Source organism: Helianthus annuus, chromosome 9, assembly GCF_002127325.2.
Source record: "Helianthus annuus cultivar XRQ/B chromosome 9, HanXRQr2.0-SUNRISE, whole genome shotgun sequence".
In the NCBI taxonomy this organism is placed as follows: Eukaryota; Viridiplantae; Streptophyta; class Magnoliopsida; order Asterales; family Asteraceae; genus Helianthus; species Helianthus annuus.
In genome coordinates, this window is record NC_035441.2 from 175,463,596 (window position 1) to 175,483,857 (window position 20,262).

A 20,262-nucleotide genomic window follows, 5' to 3' on the forward strand; every position below is an offset into this window, starting at 1 on the left:
TATAATGTATTTTATGATGATTTGTGTGCAGAGAACTATTTAAACAAGTATTAGAGATTGACTCACTAAAAGTTCACGTTGAGCCAAGCTTAAACAACCTATAACTTGAGTCTAAAAGTAAGTTTGTTCAATAAATGAGCCTGAACACAAGCTCCATTTTTTCAAGTTCGAGGAGGCCTTATCATTTTATTTATGTAACTTTATTTAGTAAATGGTATATTAAAATATATATTATTATATATAAGACTCACAAAATAATTAAATATATATAAAATTGTAAATGTATAGAAATTATTTAATAAACAACTCGAGGTTTAGAAATACAGCTCGAAACGGTTTGTGCAAACCCTTGTAGATGATTTGATACCATGCTTATAAAACATGCACACCGTTTGATGTTTTGATTCACTTACGGTGGTTTAAACTTTAACGTGGGATGAGCAGAAAACCAAAACAAAATTAACTGACCAATAACCGAATTAACCGAAAAAATGACAAAAAACCGAACCGAAACAAAAACCAATGGGTTGGTTATTGAATTTTTGAAAACGAAAGTCATGGGTCGGCTTTGGTTATCCGTATTTCCATACCCACCATAACCGAACCGAATCGACATTTGGTAATACCACGATTAACCGACTATATAACCAACCCATTGGCTGCCGATCAGTAGTTTTCTTTGCATATCAGTTCAGTTGCAAACTGGGAGGGGAATACGTAAAAACCATCTTTAAGTATTATATTTTTTTGCATTTTGGTTGAACGTTTGTTATAACTTATGGATTTTATCATATCGTTTTGATTGATCGTTTGTGTGAATTTATAGACTATACCATATAGTTTCAATTTATGGACTATATCGTATTGTTTTGGTTAAATATTCGGTATTAATATTATAGATTATATGTATTTTTTATTTTATTGTTAAAAAAGTTCAAGCTCAACGTTTTAGGCCTAAATATATTTTTGAGCTATTTTTAGCTATAGGCCCAAAGTCAAGGTTAACCGATTGTTATAACCATCAAAATTTAATGGTTATGGTTTTTCGTTAATCGACATCTCGATTATGGTTGTAATTTTAAGCCAAAAAGTTCAAAACCGACTCATGCACACTCCTGCTTTAAAGTATGCCTAAAAGCTAGCTATTGAACCATCCCTATGTCTCTTAAAAAAGTGGTATACAAGTGTCAAGAATGGGATTCGAACCCATGCCCTTTCGGACCAGTACCTGAAACTGGCGCCTTAGACCAACTCGGCCATCTTGACATATGTTTCTAGAATCCATTATTTTCTTTTAGATATGAATTAAATATAAGTCTAATTATGTTACTTACAAATATAAAATTAACGGATAAAATTTTTAACAAACAGCATTTTTTTTTCTCTCACTCATTATCCAATTAATGTCCGTTATCAAAGAATGATGCAACTAAATTAAGGGTTGTTAACAATAGCCTTAACTTTCTGAAAGGAAAAGTAATGACTTAATTGTTTTTAAGGTTTAAAACCTATTAACAATATCTGAAATTTGATGATGAGAATCGTACTTAAGCTAATTTTTTTTTGAATGGCTAAACTTGCATGCCATAGGGATTGAACCCATGACCTCACCTATTCTACACCTTATCTAACTCATCAACACCATTGGGCTATTCCCAATGAGCTAATTAGATAACGAAATTTTAATTATATCTGATAACTAAATTTTCACTATTACAGAATACACATGATTTTCCAGAACTTTTTATGATTTTAATATGCAAAACAAAATGTTTTTTTCCAAGTAAAAACACTCTAGCCTTAATACACATGAAGTAAGAAAATTAATTTAACTTTATATAGCTTTGGGAGGAATTAGATCAACTATCACCTAACCTTTTAAACGTATTACTTATTTTAGTTCTACAATATGAGAACATAGAATTATGATTCTATGTTTATATCATAACTAAACGTAATATATATATTACATTTATTAATAGGATATGAAAAACTAAGGTTGACCATGAATCAATACGGTTCGGTTATGGGTTCAATTCAAACCTAGATGTTTCAAATTTTAGAATTACTTAATCGGTCAGTTTTAACTACAAATGGTTTAGTTGATTCAGTTATCAGGAAAAATGGTTCAAGTAAACATTAGGTTGGGCGTGCATAGAATCAAACTAATTTCAATTAATAATTATTTGTCACAAATGCGTGGGAAAGCCTGTTTTGTGACGCATTTCTTACGAAAACTGATGTAAGAAGTTTCAGTTTTTCTAGTAGTGTAAGTCCGATTATATCCTCGTTAAATTAAATATTAACAAATCTATTAATTTACGAAGGAGTATATCCTCGTCAAATTAAATATTAACAAATCTATTAATTCATGAAGGAGAACAAGTAACAACTGGTATTTTATTTATATGACAAAACATTTCGACAAATAATATAGTATTTATTAAAAAAAATAAAACATATAAAGGTTGGTTTTAACTTTTAATGTCGGTTCAGTTAACTCAGTTATGAAAACACATGTAACGCTAATCAGTGTTGCTGATATAACATGGATTGACAATGGTCTAGTGTTAGCCTACAACAAACACACTTCTCTCTTTCTCAACTACCAAAGATGATATATAGCTAACAAAATCTTGATCTCGAAGATTACGTGAATATAAAATTGATGGAGCTTCCCTTATCTCAATCCTTTTTCTTTATTCAGGCCCATATGCCAATATGCTTGCTTGATTGATTCAAACCCAAATCTCAATCTGATTACTTAATTCAGACCCAATCTTGATTTGTTTGTTTGATTCTTGTTACGATAAGAAATTGAGAAGAATCGTAGAAGAGGGAAACAGTCAATTCATTATCGATACTCCAACAACTGATTACAACTAACATATAACAACCACAACTGCTAACTAACTGATCTACCTATTGACCCTCTAACTTTCACATATTTACAGAACTGACCCATACTATAGTTTTTACTACTTTGACATTTTAGTCCCTCATTTATTGAATTACAACAATTAATACGTAACAAAACCTCCCCCCTTTAAGCATTCTTGTCCTCAAGAATCCGTTGAAAACTCTGGATACTGAAGCAAAAAGTCATAAGCTTTGACCCAAGTAGCATCATGCAGTGGTAAATCCTTCCGTTGGACCAAAAACTTAACAATTGCTCTATTCCCACTCTTAGCTAACTTCCTGTCAATGATAGCCAAATGCTGTAATGATTGTACAAAAGAAGAAGGCAATGAAGCTTGTTGTTCAGGTGGACCAGTAGCCTTTTTAAGGAGAGACACATGGAATGTTGGATGCAGTTGTGAACTAGATGGAAGATCCAGTGTATAAGCAGCCTCACCAATCTTTTTGACCACCTTGAAAGGTCCAAAATACTTTTGAGAAATCTTTGAATATTTGTGCAACCTTAAAGAAGTCTGAACATAAGGTTGCAGTTTAAGGAAAACCCAATCCCCAACCTCAAAGCTCCTTTCACTTCTCTTTAAATCGGCAAATTGTTTCATTCTGTTTCTTGCTCGTTCCAAAGACTGTTTTAAAGTGGCAATCATACTGTCTCTTGTATTCAACCAAGTATCCAATGTGTCTATTGTAGTGGAATTAGGAATGTATGGTAGATGAATAGGAGGATCCATACCATATAAAGCCTTGAAAGGTGACATTCTAATGGCAGAATGCCAAGTGGTATTGTACCACCACTCAGCTAAAGATAACCACTGTGACCAAGTATGAGGTTTAACCATGGCCATACACCTCAAATAAGTTTCAAGACAACGATTAAGAACCTCTGTTTGACCATCTGATTGAGGATGGTAAGCAGTGGATAAGGCTTGATCTATACCTTGCAACTTTAAGAACTCTTTCCAAAACAGACTCATAAAGATAGGATCCCTGTCTGAAACAATAGTCATTGGACACCCATGTAACTTGAAAATGTTGTCTAACATCACTTGAGCTACTTGGACAGCAGAGAAAGGATGATGTAGGGAAATGAAATGTCCATATTTTGTCAATCTGTCAACGACCACCAGAATGACATCTTTGCCCTTAGATTTTGGAAGTCCAGTAATAAAATCCATGGAAATGTCTGTGAAGACTGATTGTCGAATGGGTAAAGGGGACAATAACCCTGGTGTTGCAATGGTTTCATACTTAGCTTTAAGACAGACCTCACAAGCTTTTACCCACTATTTAATATCCTTGTCTGCTCTTTTCCAATAAAAAATGTTTTGAAACCTCTGCAAAGTAGGCTGAATACCCGAATGACCACCCACTGCTGATGAGTGACATAACGATAGAATCTCCTTTCTTAATGCATTATCTTTCCCAATCCAAAGTTTTGACTTTCTTGTTAGTAACTCCCCATCCCACTTCATGTGTTTAGTGACTTCCCCTGTGATAATCTTTTAATCAAACTTTGAGCTTGCACATTATGTTCCCAATGATTTTTTATTCTTGCTAATAAGAGTGGTTCATAAGAAGACACAGCCATAAGAAAGACAAAAGAACTATGCACCCTAGACAGTGCATCAGCAGCTGAGTTTTCTACCCACTTTTTGTACACAATATGTGTCACGACCCCTGACCCACCCTGGACGGAATCGGGAGTCGCGAGCAGCCAAGCGGTACCGGTGGTTATTTTTGAAAACATTGCAGCGGAAATTTCATCAGGACCGTGAGTTAGGAAAAATATCAGAGTTTAAAAACACCGGATTTTATTTAAATAGATGGAATAAATTTCATGTTTTACAAAGGTAGCTTTTAATACGGGATAAACCCAAAAACAATATTTCTTAAGTTGATTTAATTAATAAAATAAGCCACTTCTTGAAGTCCTTCAGTGCCGGATCCAATCCTTACTCCAATTTACTGTAATTACCTGAAACGCATTTTAAAAAGGTTTTGTCAGCAGGGAAATACTGAGTGAGTTCATTCAGGTTTATACAAAAACGTATTTGTTATAATTTACAGCATTGAGAGTTTTTACATTTGCTTCTTTAAGATTGGCAAAGACTCAATCACTGCAATTACAACTTTGTTATAATTTACAGTACTAAGAGCGATTACAATGTTTCTGGTTATCAACCAACTACCCACAGTACTTGTCACTCGAACATCCATCGGTAGCCTCTTTGCCCGATGGTGTCTGTGACTATGGTCATATCACTCATTGGCTAACTCGTTGTCCAATAGTGACGGTTATCAAATAATGTATACAAAACCCCACATACCGGCTGTAATATGGTGATTACAAAGACTTAATCCCTGTAATTATAACTTTGAAAATAATTTGGAGTTTTGTAAAACAATTGATAAAAAGAGAATGACTCACCGTATAAGCATGCAGTATTGATTTAACAAGCTTCTTGATTCTACATCTTCTGATAATTAAGCGTATACTTTATTGTTCTGGATCTTCTGATGTTTTAATAGCTTGTTTAATTGTAAGTGTGTAGTTGAGAGTATTCTGGTAGTTAAACATATAGTTTAACAGAATGGAATACGTATTTGTGTAAAACCCAAATCAAACCTTAACGGTAGTCACGAGATTCGAACCTTAACAGAATTCACAAAGTATAGTACTTTGGCATCCGTTTAACGAACTCATAAAGTATAGTACTTTGGCATCCATTTAACGAACTCACAAAGTATAACACTTTGGATTCCATTTACCGAAATTCACAAAGTACAACACTTTGGCATTCGTTAGTTGATTCCTGAATCAATCGAACAGAACATCGCTTTGGTGATTATTGGTTAGAACACCAACGTATAGAGAGAAGAATAGAAGAAATGAGCAAAGGAAAATGAATTCCTAAGCTTTCTATTTATAGGTAAGAAGTATGAAAGTTCTAGGAAGTTTCCTATAGCTTTTCTAGGAAGTTAGCTATACATCTTCTAGGAAGCTTCCTATCCACAGATATCTATCCTCTTACACCTTCCTAACATCTTCCTTTGATATTATCTACTTTATATTTATATATATTTCTATTTAGGTGATTAGTAGATCTTACTTAGCTTAATTAATCTTGCTTAACTTAATTGATCTTGCTTAGCTTAATTAATCTAGTTTAGCTTAATTAATCCCACTTAATTAATTAATTAATCACACTTAACTTGATTAATAGATTAATTAATCTACTCAGTTAACTTAACTGCTAAGTTTATTTAAGTTTACTTAACTATTAAGTATTCTAGCAGTTTCCTGATTACGGGTTCTAATTTCTAGACACAATGGAACTCGTATTAGTGTATTAACTCAATTCAACTTTAACGATAATCGCGAGATAGAAATCCTCACAACGAATGACAAAGTGCGATACTTAAACATCCAGCGGATTCGCAACGAATGACAGAGTATAGCCCGAGTTCGGGCAACACTCAAACATCCTGTCAGAATCACGACGAATGACAAAGTATAACCCGAGTTTGAGCAGCACTTAAACATCCATCGGATAGTCTCAATTGATCGGATAAAGTATCGTACCGGTGATTAGAGTTATTACTCTAATAACGGGCAGAGTTTAGGGATTTAGAGGGTAAAATCCCGAGCTATTATTTACAAAAATAAAAGCTGACGGAAAGAAAAGAATTGAACAGCGATCGAGTTAATACCCGGCATCGTAGCAGCACCCTGCTATACTAATTAGTGATTTTGATAGTAAACAGAACGTAACTCAGTGTGTAGCACGAGTTTTTACGTCGTTTATTCGCCCCAATTTCAGTCCCACTGTCTGCTATATATACACGAAAATTGACATGCTTACGGACCGTAAGACTATTCCCTTACGGTCCGTAAGGGACACCTAAGGGTCATAGGGTTGCCACGCGTGGGACTAGGCTTGCTGAGTCGAAGTTTCCGTAAATTTCAATTTTGACAACGAGTTATAAGGATAATCATTGAGTAGGGAATACCCCCCTAAGTTTTAGGGGCCCTGATCCTGATTCTGATTATTCTGAAAATTTTAGGGATTGTGCAGGATTACTTGGGTGTCTTAATTAGGGTTTCCTTTTTATACAATTAAGATAATAAGTATTAATTTTAGTGAGAGTCGTTACATCCTCCCCACCTTAATAAAATCTCGTCCTCGAGATTTGGACTATGATATTTTCTTGGGATTATGTTACTTCTTTTAATTAATAGAAACAATATATCGTGGGATGGAATCAAAAGATATTGGAGAGGTATGAATTTTGAAAAATTGACTTATAGAACCAATTGGATTCAATATCCGAATTGAACTTACTTTGATCAATTGAGGGAGATTCCGAATTGGTAAATATCTATTTGTTAATGGAAGTATGGAAAATGATTTGTTAATGATTATCCCGAAAATCAATATTGTTTACTTAAAAGGGTAAGGATACACTAGACAATAGAATTTAGTGTATCGTAATCTGAGTACATAATTGTACCAAGAATATTAAAATGATGAATCAAACGAATGACGTACGAGTAGAGTTTATAATTAGCACAGGTTACAAATTTATACGGATACTGCAAGGTATTGTTATGATTGAAAGAACTCAATAATTATGGTGACCGAATGAATTCACCGTTTTTGAAATTAACTGAGAGTTTCAAGGAAGCGAATCTGGATATATCAAAAGATGAGATGTTCAAACGAATGAGATGAATTGATATAATTTCCAAAGTGACTAGGTTCAAGCCAAAAGATATCTGATCAATAGATATTTAAAATGAATGTGAAGGACTTTTAAAATCAATAAAAATTCTTTGTCAAAAGAAAGCTTACTTTGATTGGCAACTGAGGAAGACCTGGAATTGACAGGTTCAAAATGAAATAAAAGCATAAAAATGATTTGTCAAATATTGAATTATGATATGAGAAAATCAATGTGCTGAGATGGGTGATTACACAAAAAGATAATAAAGTTAGTGTATTTTTGTCTTAATACATAACTATATTCAGATGATAGATAGGTGATATTTTGATTTATTAAATACCTTTTCCTTTTATGTTATCATAAAGTAAAATAATAAATAAATATAGATAGTTTTAAAATATCAGAACCCGTGGTAATTTTGACAAAATAATGATATATGTTTTATAAATAGGTTTACCCAATATCCTAGAACTCATGATTATCATTTTTAAAATCAGGTATGTTTAACTATAAGATTTTATAATAGGGTATTTTAAATCATAAAAGTAAAATAATAAATGTTTATTTTAATATCAAGCATACTTAAATATTGGCTTGCGTAAATAACATTTGATATTTTAATATATATATATATATATATTATAAAAGAATATTTCTATAAGTATTTAATAGTTGTGAAATATTAATCAAGATGAACATTTATTTATAATATGTCTTGTTCATGAATACTTAGACAATTTATTTAGATAATTTTATTCGTCCCTTTAATTGTTTTATGAAAATATGTCTTCTCTTTACAGTACAAAGTATATATATTTCTATATATAATATAAAAATATTTTTATATATAATTTGAAATTTACTAAATAAGTATGATAACTTAATTTATATACATTAAATAGTTATTATCATGGTTGGATATTGGTTAGTGCTGCCTTGTTTAAGCATGGGTGATCAGTCCATGCCTAACTAAGGCTAGGCTATCCAATATGTGTTCCTGACAATAACCCTAGTATAACATTAACACTATTATTATTAATATATTATTACTAATAATAAAATTATTAATAATAGATAGCTTAAACATAAACTTAAAATGAAAGTATACCTCAGCATAATTTATATATCTATATAAAAGTATTTACTTCAATTATTTAACAAAAATCATTGACTTGATATCAAAGAATTATCGTTTTGCAATAATGCGGTTTATAGTAAAAATTAAATGAAATGATATTTGAGTTTGGATAAAATAATAATTTGAAATGAAGCCCTCCAGTGGTTTTCATAAAGCAAGCAAATCATATGCGCAACAAACAGAGCATATGTAACGTGTGGATTTACCAAGAAATGAAATGGATCAATATTTGCTACTATGAAAGGAATCCTTATGGTATGATGACCATTTGGGGGAGTAGAAACGCGAAAGTCAACTCATTATAGACAGAAGTCAGAATTGCAACGAAAGGAATATAAGAACTTTATCTGGAATTTCATGTGATAACTGTTGTTAAGTGATATTACCAAGGAATGTCGAATGAAATGAAATGAAATAGGGGAATTGCAAAGGTACATGACTTCTTTTGTAGTGCCAATAATCATGACTCTGATTAGACTGTTGTAACACCCTAGTTACTAATTAACGATTTTGTATGTAATTACCAACAATTAAATGTGTAGTTAAGGCTACACATGCTATAGAAATACGGGTTTATTAAAACTTTTACAAATCATAAGTTATTCTACATAACGTGATCGAATTCGTTGTTTAAAATTTACAACGTGGCAAAGTGCGGAAGCGTGTATCTTTATCGTGTTCGGTTCTTCGCTGAGCTTGATCGTCTTCCGGCATCCAAAAGTACCTACATTTCATAAACATGAAATGCTTTAGTCATACGGGGTTTAAAACGTGTCTAAACAAATCCGGGAATTTAAAATAAATAAAATATATTTTGTTACTGGGTCCACCGTAACTTACGGTGGCACCGTAAGTTACGGTAGCCCCTGAAAGTCTATCCTTCCACCGTAACTCAGTATGTACCCATCGTAATCATATCAGCTCCACCGTAACTTATGGTGGCACCGTAAGTTACGGTGGTCCTTGCATCCAGCTTTTCCATTTTGCCGTTTAACGACACGAAAACTTTCGTATCTTTCAACCCGCTTGTCCGTTTAACCTATCGTTTCTTCCTACGTGATTGTAATTTGATTCTCCACCTTATGGAGTTAAAATCTAACCTCCGGTTTTACAAAATTTTAGACTTTTAAGTCTTCGCCTATTTCCCTTTTTACCAACTTTCGAACCGTTCTATTTTTATCGAACAAACGAGTTTGTTTGACCTTTATTTCCCATAAACCTATCAAGTTCAAAAATGTTTAACATAATAGGTTTCAAATTACAGGTTTATATACCTCCTTAAACCCATTTTCACCCATATGCTCATTTTGACCCGTTAAGGGTATTTATGCATATTTTAAGCACCAGTCCCTTTCATTCGCTTCTAAATACATATGCCCACATTTCTTATCAAATGACCTCCCACCACAACTATATTTGTGGTGGATTCAATGTAGTGATTTATATATTCCAAATTACACACTTCAAATCATTATTTTACGGCAAAGACTCTTTATAGAGACTTTTGACCAATATTTTACGTCTTTTGCTTTTCATACTTATTTAAAGTATTTATTTCATCCTATCGCTTATTTCCAAACAACCTTTATGGTTCGTTTGCTCAATTTCACTTACAAGGGCGTTTTAGTCAATTTTTGTCCTTCATTTACGACGAAGGACTATTAGTACATGTTTGATTCCAATTTACGACCTTTTAACTATATTCTTGTTTAGAAATCGATATGTTTCTAAAATACCTTAATCATAACTCAATTTATTCGGTTTACCTAAGAGGTAACCAAATATCTATATTTTAACCTTGTCTAATTCTTGTAGAACTCCAAATTCTACATGATGAGTTGTATCATTATACATACCTGGCTCGGGTCAATATATTGACCCGTTTCAATACCTTTCCTTAGTGGCCGTTAAATGATAGCGATGTAAGTATCCATGTGCTATTTATTTCCTAAAATCATACAACTTGACAACCCATTAGTCAATATTGTCAAAGGGTGATAATTTCACCCTTTTGACTCGTTTGGTCTAAATGACCAATTACCATCGCCAATTTGTCAAATATTGTCAATTTACCAATTTGCCCTTATCGGTTATTATAATTTACCTTATTTGATAACCATTAAAAGTACATGTTTCATTCGTCATAAAATGATCGAATAACCAATTTTAACTCATTTCTGACCATCACTATGGTTTCTTATCATATTTGATTATTTTGTTCCGTACAACTACACGCCGGAACACCATATCTCAATTAGATATTTGTCCTTTACGTACTCTAAAAAAAATATATATGACTAGTGTAAGATATACTTACTTTGCATCCGAATTATGCTTTTCCTTCATTCTTGATTCGTTTGACCCGCTTCCTTCCCCCAAGCTTTCACCTAGCTTGCCATGCGTCAAACTATCATTGTAATTCGTAAGACGGTTGGGTTAGTCATAATCATTTACGACTATTCCATCCTACGCTTCTTATATCGAGTTTTATCATTTGATCATATACTTGGTCGGTTTGACTTTTTTAAAGTCAATCGACTTATCAACTTATTCATTGTACATTTGGTTTATTGAATTTCACTTAGGCATTTCATCCGAATGCTTAACGAAATCAAATTTTTACACACTAACTACTAGGTAACATGATTTCAAGCATCTATATCACGATCTTAACATCAATTCTTTTATATCATATAAAAACCCATCTCAAGTCATGTATGTTCAACACTCAAACTTGCAAATTGTTCAAGTATCTTGTTTCTACTAGCAACTATGATGATTTTAAACATGTGTAAACCATCATCTTCACTACATAATCAAAACCCACTAAGCACATAATAGGTTAATTATCAAATCCCTAGTTTTAACACTAATTCTCCAAGTTTTCAACTAGGGTTTGTTTCTAAACAAAGATTTCAACACAATAGCACTCACAGATTCAATATTCATTCCAGAATTTCGATTATGATTGTTCATTATAATCTCGAAGTATCACCAAATCTTAAAATTCAACATACCTTGTGATCCCCACGACTAGGTGATCATTTATATGTGTTCATGCATCGATTTGGGTCTTGATTTGAGCTTCAATTTGTTGATTTGTTGGAGTTAGGATTTTGGCTCTCTTTGGAGCCTTCTCCTGGTCGTTCACGAACACACTAGGTGTGTATGTGTTTTGTTTTTGATTTTAGTAAATAATCTTTTAGATTATTCCACCTTTGGCCCCTCAAGTTTTGTTAACTAGTAAGTAGGCTACAACCTACTTATTTTCAACAATACTTTGTTTTGTTAACTAGGTTAAACTTTGCTAGTTTAACTTAGTGAGTTCGGGGTAGTCGTAGCCCGTTATATTTTAAGTCCCGTTAGCTCGGGCCTTCTCTATATACTTTGTTTTCCTCAAAGTATTTATCCTCTTTTAATTCATATCAAATTTATTCATTTAAGTCCTAATATTAACCGGGTTAATTTTTACCACTAGCGGTATTTTACCCGTCGTCACTAGTAACGTGGTTTAATTACCAAATCCATTTTTTGGGGTGTTACAAGTCTACCCCCCTTAAAGAGGTTTCGTCCTCGAAACCTTTTCTTACATAATTTATTTGAGTTTCAACCCAATGTACATAAACTGAGTAACCTTCTAAGCATCACTCACACTTTGACCATTTGTTAGTGTCATTAGACAATATGGTAACATCTTTTAATTACACAACATATGTATCTTTCATGCGAATTTACGCAACTCAAAATAACGCCATCTTGTCATTTCGACTTGTTTGAGTAACTTAGCGAAATTCATCGCCTTTTTACTTTCGGATTCCTTGTGAATCCATTATTTTCACCCATTTGGATGTTTCTAGTGAGATCTTTCACTGTTTACAAACAGACCCCTTTTCTTTACGAACTTATTTATTTGGTTCATTCGTACAACATTCGCCACTAAAATGAATTTCCTGATTTTATCTTATTTATTTAGCACTATTTAAATGTGCTATTAACGGAATTCTACAAGGCATATTACCACATACCTTCCGGCTTTATCCTTTTTCTCGTGCCTTTACTCGATCTGACTTCCCAACACTTTGCTTGTGTTGCCTTGTGATCGCTCAGTATAGGCGATCAATACTTTTCATTATTATGACCTCATGGACCATCACTGTCGTTTTGTATTCACTTACCTTTATTATTTGGCTTGACTGAGTAGCCATTTGGCCACTAGATCATACACGCTTATCAACTATGATTATTTCACGCTAATCTTAATATAGATAGCGTGTTGAACACTTTCTTAATTTAAATATTGATCTTAACCGGCCTCATTGGCTAGTCTTATTAGTCCAGTTACTTTATACCCATATCTCGGGCTAATATGTGATTTTATTTCACATAACTTTCCTGACCGTGATCGCGTCACGTCGTGTTTTAGGTTTATTTCCCAATCATCTCATACTATATATGTTTGATAAAACGTTGTTTTTGACTAAAACGGAATTTTAGTTTAATGTTTTATCTTTAAGTTATGTCAAGCAATTTTGACGACTTAGCATTTACTCTTTTACAGTCTTTGTTTTACACGAAGATTCTCACTGGTTCCCTCGCTTTGTTTAAGTAATTCGTAGGTTCTCTCACGTGGCCTCGTAGGCTATTTCCTTAGGTCTTCACCCCCTTTTAATGGGAACCCTAAGGTTTATTCCCCTTTCTTTTCGTGACCCGAGGGTCATTCTGATCCCATAGACCTTAACACTAATCACATTCCCGTAGGTTACGATGATCCCACAGATTCATCTTTTATTTGTATCTACATTCAAATGCATATATGTATATATGCATATATAGCTTCAAAACATGTCTTGTTATGTTTGGAATCGTATATTTCCGCTTTTGAACTTTAGTTGACCTTGACCGTAGTCTAAGGCTTCATTTGTTTATTTTCGGACGACATTTTCCGACTTTATGACTTCTCATATCATTTATGCATAGGTTCATCTTATGCTCACCATTCTCCAGTTTTCATGTATCCGTACTCGATTATGCCCATTACCGGGCTCATTATTCTTTTGCTTTTAACGGTACCACTATCCCGTTTGTATTTATTCATGCCGTCCGACGTGATATTGTAATCGACCCGTTCAACTTTAAAATAGTTGAACATAATTTATTCACAATTTTTATTTACATTATTTTGTCATCTTTTAGTTATGACCCAAAACCCGAGTCCTTTAACTTTCTATCCGAGTTTCTGTTTCTCGGTCTGTGCATGCGTTCAATTCTTACCCATCAACCGGGTGTTTTACCGAAGTCGTTATTATTACGACCCTCCCGGTATGCATTAAGACCTCGCTTCATTTCTATTTTCCGACTTTGTCCTCGAGTTTGACGTTTTACAAAAACGACTCGTTTAAAGACATATTTTCATTTTTCCGGGTTCGAGTGTAAGTACACTCCCTCCCAATGCATATCTTGATTATTCTACATGTTTATTTCTTCGGGTTCGAGTGTAAGTACACCCCCTCCCAATACATGCCTACATCATTTTACATGTTTGCATTTTCTGGGTTCGAGTGTAAGTACACCCCCTCCCAATACTTGTCTAAATCATTTTACATGCTTGCGTTTTCTGGGTTCGAGTGTAAGTACACTCCCTCCCAATACTTGTCTAAATCATTTTACATGCTTCTTTGTCCCTTCACTCGGGCTCATTATCCTGTTGTAATACGCTTCTGTCACTCGGTTGTGCGTTTACATTATTATCAAATATTTTGCTTATCTGATTCATTTGGGTACTTTTTAGTTAGTCCCATTCACTCCGCCCTTACTACATCGGATGTAAATGTGTCCGCTATAAGAAACTCGTGGTATCATATGCCACTACTTACTTGGCCAGAGTAAGTGATTTAACACATGACATACACGACCTTTTTATAGTTTTCATATCACGCCCTATGTAAGTAACGCCCCTATTCAGTTTTCTTGGAAATTACATCCTGGATATGTATTTATGTTTAGGTTTTCCAAGTTTCTAATTTACCTATGCAACGATCATTCTCTACATGTCACACCCCGATTTCCACGTGTCTCACCGGTGGGCCCGGTGGGGGATTACCGTGACGATGTTGGCAACAATATAGTCAAACCACACAATTATATAATGCACAGCGGAAGCATAAGATAAATATATAAATTTCAACCTCTGATTGTAATATCAAAATGTATTACAGGGGTTGGATATATCCACAGTGGATCGTAAATAAAATTAAAGTATTGTTCCATTAGATACTGCAATCAAGCTTGCGAGGCTTATCCCGACGCTAGGGAGCTAATACCAGCCAATTACGTTTAGGTACCTGCACTTAATCTTTTTGGGGAAAATACGTCAGTTTACACTGGTAAATACATTCAACTGACACATTTGAAAATGTTTATTAAAATTGATTTGAATGCACAAGGCACAAACTCTTTTATAACTTGGGAAAATTCATAATGATCTTGTGAACGTTTTACATGTTCTTTTATGCGTTCAGTAGCCCGGGTCGTGCCGGGTTAAAGATTTATAGACACACCACGTTTGCGTAAAACCGTAGTACAGAAACCAACGGCTACGTCTTTTAGTTTTAATGTCGACACTTTATACCGGGTGTACGCCTACACCGGGATGTCGATGGTCGTGGCCATTTCGTAAAATGATGCCGAGGATATCCGGGACAACGGTCATTAAACCCCCCAAAGGCTTATAAGCAACAAAACTGTTTAAATGAGCCAATCATATTTAATCAATTAACCACCTAAGCGATGGAAGTATATAATGCTCAATCAAGCGGTATTAATATACCGTAACCCAAGCCCGTATAGGGGAAATAAGTCAAAAGTATTTACCTTTGCAAGTATTAATCCTTAATTTAGATCAAGTCACCGATAGCTTTTACTGGGGCTCCTAATCTGGAACGAAGGTTTTAATTAACCTCTTAGAATCCTAACGGTCCTTATAGTAGCCGTAGCTTAAACCGGTTGATTCCGATATATAGATATGGTTAATTCGCACGAAAAGGCGAAAACCGAGAATGGAGTATGATTTGGACCCAACAAGTTCAGTGACTTGTTTTATATGGGTTTATAGTTCATACTCTGGATTTTGGGGTTCAAATAATATGATTTGACCCATATCGGCTATTGCACGAAAACTAATTTCATGAGCCGTACCGTGTGCGCAAATAGGCGAAACGGTTAACCATAAGAGTCGTACGCTTATTTCCTAAGTCAATATGCCTTAAAAGTATTTTGGTATCAGTAGGATACCTTCCGTAATGCCCGTAACGAGTCTAAGTCAATATTATGCCCCGTAGGGGCTTTTCGGTCATTTTAAAGACTTTATAAGGGATTTTCGAGTTCTACAGGAAATCTGAGTTTCCCGAACAGCTTATAAAGCTTAAAATACTTTATTTATTATTTAAAACCAGTGGCAATTGGAATCGGGTCAAAAGACCTTGTAGAACTCTCGTTTTGGCCAAAAAGGGCATATTCGGTATTTACCGAACCGTAGCCATAACCGCAGGTTATGAGCAAGGTAAAAATTATTAAAAATTTTGAAAATTCCCAAAATATTATTTTACCACAGTGGGTAAAAGTGTTGGTGACGAAAACTTGGGTTAGATGGGCGTTATGCTAATTGCGCCGTTAATTACAAAACTTTCTTAAAAGTGCGCCTTTTAGCATAACTCTCATTCTAGACCTCGGATTGACGTGAAACTTCAGGGGCATGCTTATAATTTATCAAGCAAGGTTTTGGTCCGTTCACGTGTCCGAAATACTCGTTTTAATTTTAAAAGGCCGTTACGGTCAACTTTTAGGCGAATGACGGAAATGCGCTAAAGACTTGGATAACTCATGAACCGACCACAGAGGCGTATACCAACATGTGACCTGGTCCTAAGAGAGTCCTAAGGTATATTCATATCTCACTAAAACGGGTCAGAACTGAAGTCAAAGCAAAAGTCAAACTTTTGCGACATTCGGCTCCGAACCGGTTCTATATAGTAAATGATCGATTCAAACGAGCGCAAACAGGTTTATATACTTATTATCATGGTTTATGATTGTCAAAACAGGTTCCATAACATATACATTACAGATTACGCTTAAATCGCTAAAATAGCTTTCTGTTGACTTTTTAACCGCACGTTTGACTCGATAATTGACATAGTTAGAGTGGTGATTAGGGGGAACCATTTTAGAGGTTTAATACCCACATAAATACCAACTCATAACCATTTTTGATTCGTCATAAGACTGAACCATTTGCAAGATATTGCAATGACAACCGTTAGTTACGACGGTTGCGTTTATGAGCTATAACTATGGAAATGCAAGACCAAATTGATTGTGAACGACTTACAGAAGTGTGTTCTTGTTTATGGAGCAGAAGAGAATGCTTGGGAGCACTTAGAATGATCAGTAGTTGTGTGTTTTGATGTTGTGAATGATATGAGCCAATGTAGCTTATTTATAGTGCTTAAGAGCCTTCAAGATCATTACACAACAAGCTACAATTGATCATGGATCATGGGCAGGTGTCCCTAAGTGGTATGGGTCGTGTAGGGGGCACCCATGCTCAATTAAATGGTTGTTTGATCGTTCAAAAGCTCCAAAAGCCAAGTAGTTACAACCATTCTGCATCTGGGCACTTTACGCGGCCCGCATGGGAGTTCCCATGCATTTTAATGCGGGTCGCCTAAAGGTTAAGAAATCAGGCGAATTAGTGAGGAGGCTCGCGGCCCGCCTCAACTAATCCTTAACCTTCACGCGGGTCGCCTAAGGTTAAGATTTCAGGATTTTTAAATCTTTTTGTAATGATTGCAGAATCCGACCATTAATAACGAGATCTTTCGTAATGATTTACCTGACCTTTCGGGTTTGAAGGGGTAACTTTGCGGTTTGGCCCTCGGTTATTTACCGATAGGGGCCTCGTGTTAATTACCCGCATTATTAAGTCCCCGGTTTATTTATTAATTATATTGGAAAGCCTTAACTTTCACTGTTGACGCTTTTAACCCTTCTCCTACGAATTTGATCGTAACTTTCTCGTTTCATAACGAAACTTCGCGAAATTCATATATATTATTTTAGTGAGGGTATAATACCGTTACAAAGTCTTTGGAATGTTAAAGGGTCACTCAGAGGTATTATTAAACATGTTGACACGGTTAACCCCTGTAGTTTGTAATCTCTCACTTTCTTCCGCGTTTTATTTTTTGTATGATCTATAATTTATTCGTTTGAAGGTTTAAGCATTATTTAGGGATACTATACCGTATATTTACCCTTGTTGACATTTATAACCCTCGAATTTATATACTTTCAAGGTTTGTCAAAATTAGTCCTTTATTTATTATAGATGCCACGTGTAAACAAATGACACGTGTTAACACATCATTGGACACAAAAATTCGAGGTGTTACATCCTCACCCCCTTAAAATAAATCTCGACCCGAGATTTACTCAAATAAATAGGGGTATTTTTCTTTCATTGTAGCTTCGACTTCCCACGTATATTCAGGACCTCTACGAGCATCCCATTTGACCTTAACAATCGGTACGTGCTTTCTGCGAAGCTTCTTCACCTGTCGATCTTCAATCGACAAAGGCTTTTCTATGAACTTTAAGCTCTCATCTATATGCACATCTGTGTGTGGGATCACCAACGATTCGTCGGTGAAGCACTTCTTGAGATTGCAGATGTGGAACACATTGTGAATTCCATTGAGCTCTTCAGGCAAGTTCAGTTTATAGGCAACTGATCCGACTCGTTCAATGACCTCAAAAGGCCCTATGTATCTCGGACTCAGCTTGCCCTTCTTGCCGAAACGCATCACCCCCTTCCAGGGCGATACCTTAAGTAATACCTTTTCACCCACTTCGAAGTGAAAATCCTTACGCTTTGGATCAGCGTAGCTCTTCTGCCTATCGCGGGCAGCTTTGAGACGTTCCCGGATCTGGACAATCTTGTCCGTTGTCTGGAAAACAATCTCTGGTCCCGATAATTGGACCTCTCCTACTTCCGCCCAACAAACAGGCGATCTGCATTTCCTACCATATAATGCCTCAAAAGGCGCAGCCTTTATGCTGGTGTGGTAGCTATTATTGTAGGAGAATTCGATCAGGGGTAGGTTTTTATCCCAGTTACCACCTAGATCGATCGCACATGCACGAAGCATGTCTTCTAGCGTTTGGATAGTACGCTCACTTTGACCGTCCGTCTGTGGATGGTAAGCCGTACTAAAGTTCAAACGCGTGCCCAAAGATTGCTGGAAACTTTTCCAGAAGTGAGATGTGTATCTAGTATCCCTGTCGGAGATAATAGACACAGGTATGCCGTGTAAGGCTACAATCTTATCAACATAAAGTTGGGCTAACATATCGGAGCTATACGTCTCCTTGATGGGTAGAAAATGAGCCGATTTAGTCAGCCTATCGACTATGACCCATATGGTATCGTTTCCTTTCCTGGTCTTGGGTAACTTGGTTATGAAGTCCATAGTTACACATTCCCACTTCCACTCGGGAAGTTCAGGCTGTTGTAGCAAGCCAGATGGCTTTTGGTGCTCGGCTTTGACTTGAGCACAAGTCAAGCACTTTGCTACATGGGCGGCTACAGACTTTTTCAAGCCTATCCACCAATAATTTGCCTTTAAGTCTTGGTACATTTTATCAGCACCAGGATGGACTGAGTATTTGGAACTATGGGCTTCCTGGAGAACAACATCTCGTAGTCCCCCATAAATCGGAACCCATATACGTCCATTCAGCCTAAGAATTCCATCCTTGCTAAGAGTCAACTGCTCCGCAGTTACTCCCAGCTTTTCATTAGGATAATTAGCTTCCAACACAGCCTCTCGCTGTGCAGCCAAAATCCTTTCAATTAAATTATTTTTAACTTCAATGCTCTTGGCATTGATTCGAATGGGTTTTACCCTTTCTTTCCTGCTCAATGCATCGGCGACTACATTCGCCTTGCCGGGATGGTACCTGATTTCACAGTCATAATCATTCAGGGTTTCCATCCAACGGCGTTGTCTCATGTTCAACTCTTTCTGGTTGAACAGGTGCTGGAGGCTTTTGTGATCAGAATAAATCACAAATTTAATGCCATAAAGGTAGTGCCTCCACAACTTAAGTGCAAATACAACGGCACCCAACTCCAAATCATGGGTGGTGTAATTCTTTTCATGCACCTTTAATTGCCTTGAAGCATAGGCAATCACCTTGCCCTTCTGCATAAGAACACACCCCATGCCTGTGTGTGATGCATCGCAGTAAACTACGAATTCATCTGTACCTTCCGGTAATGTCAACACAGGTGCGTTGCTCAGCTTTTGCTTCAGTATTTCGAAGGACTCTTGCTGCTTCGGGCCCCAAATGTACTTTTCTTTCTTCTTGGTCAAGGAAGTCAAGGGCGCAGCAATCCTTGAAAAATTTTCAATAAACCTCCGGTA

At 35.4% G+C, this 20,262-nt stretch overlaps 1 non-coding gene across 1 annotated transcript; it reads right to left on the reverse strand.

The window, feature by feature from the left end:
- Window positions 1-1,185: 1,185 nt before the first annotated feature.
- Window positions 1,186-1,266, reverse strand: TRNAL-CAG. Its single transcript has one exon. It is a non-coding gene; the product is annotated as a tRNA-Leu (tRNA).
- Between the last annotated feature and the right edge of the window lie 18,996 nt (window positions 1,267-20,262).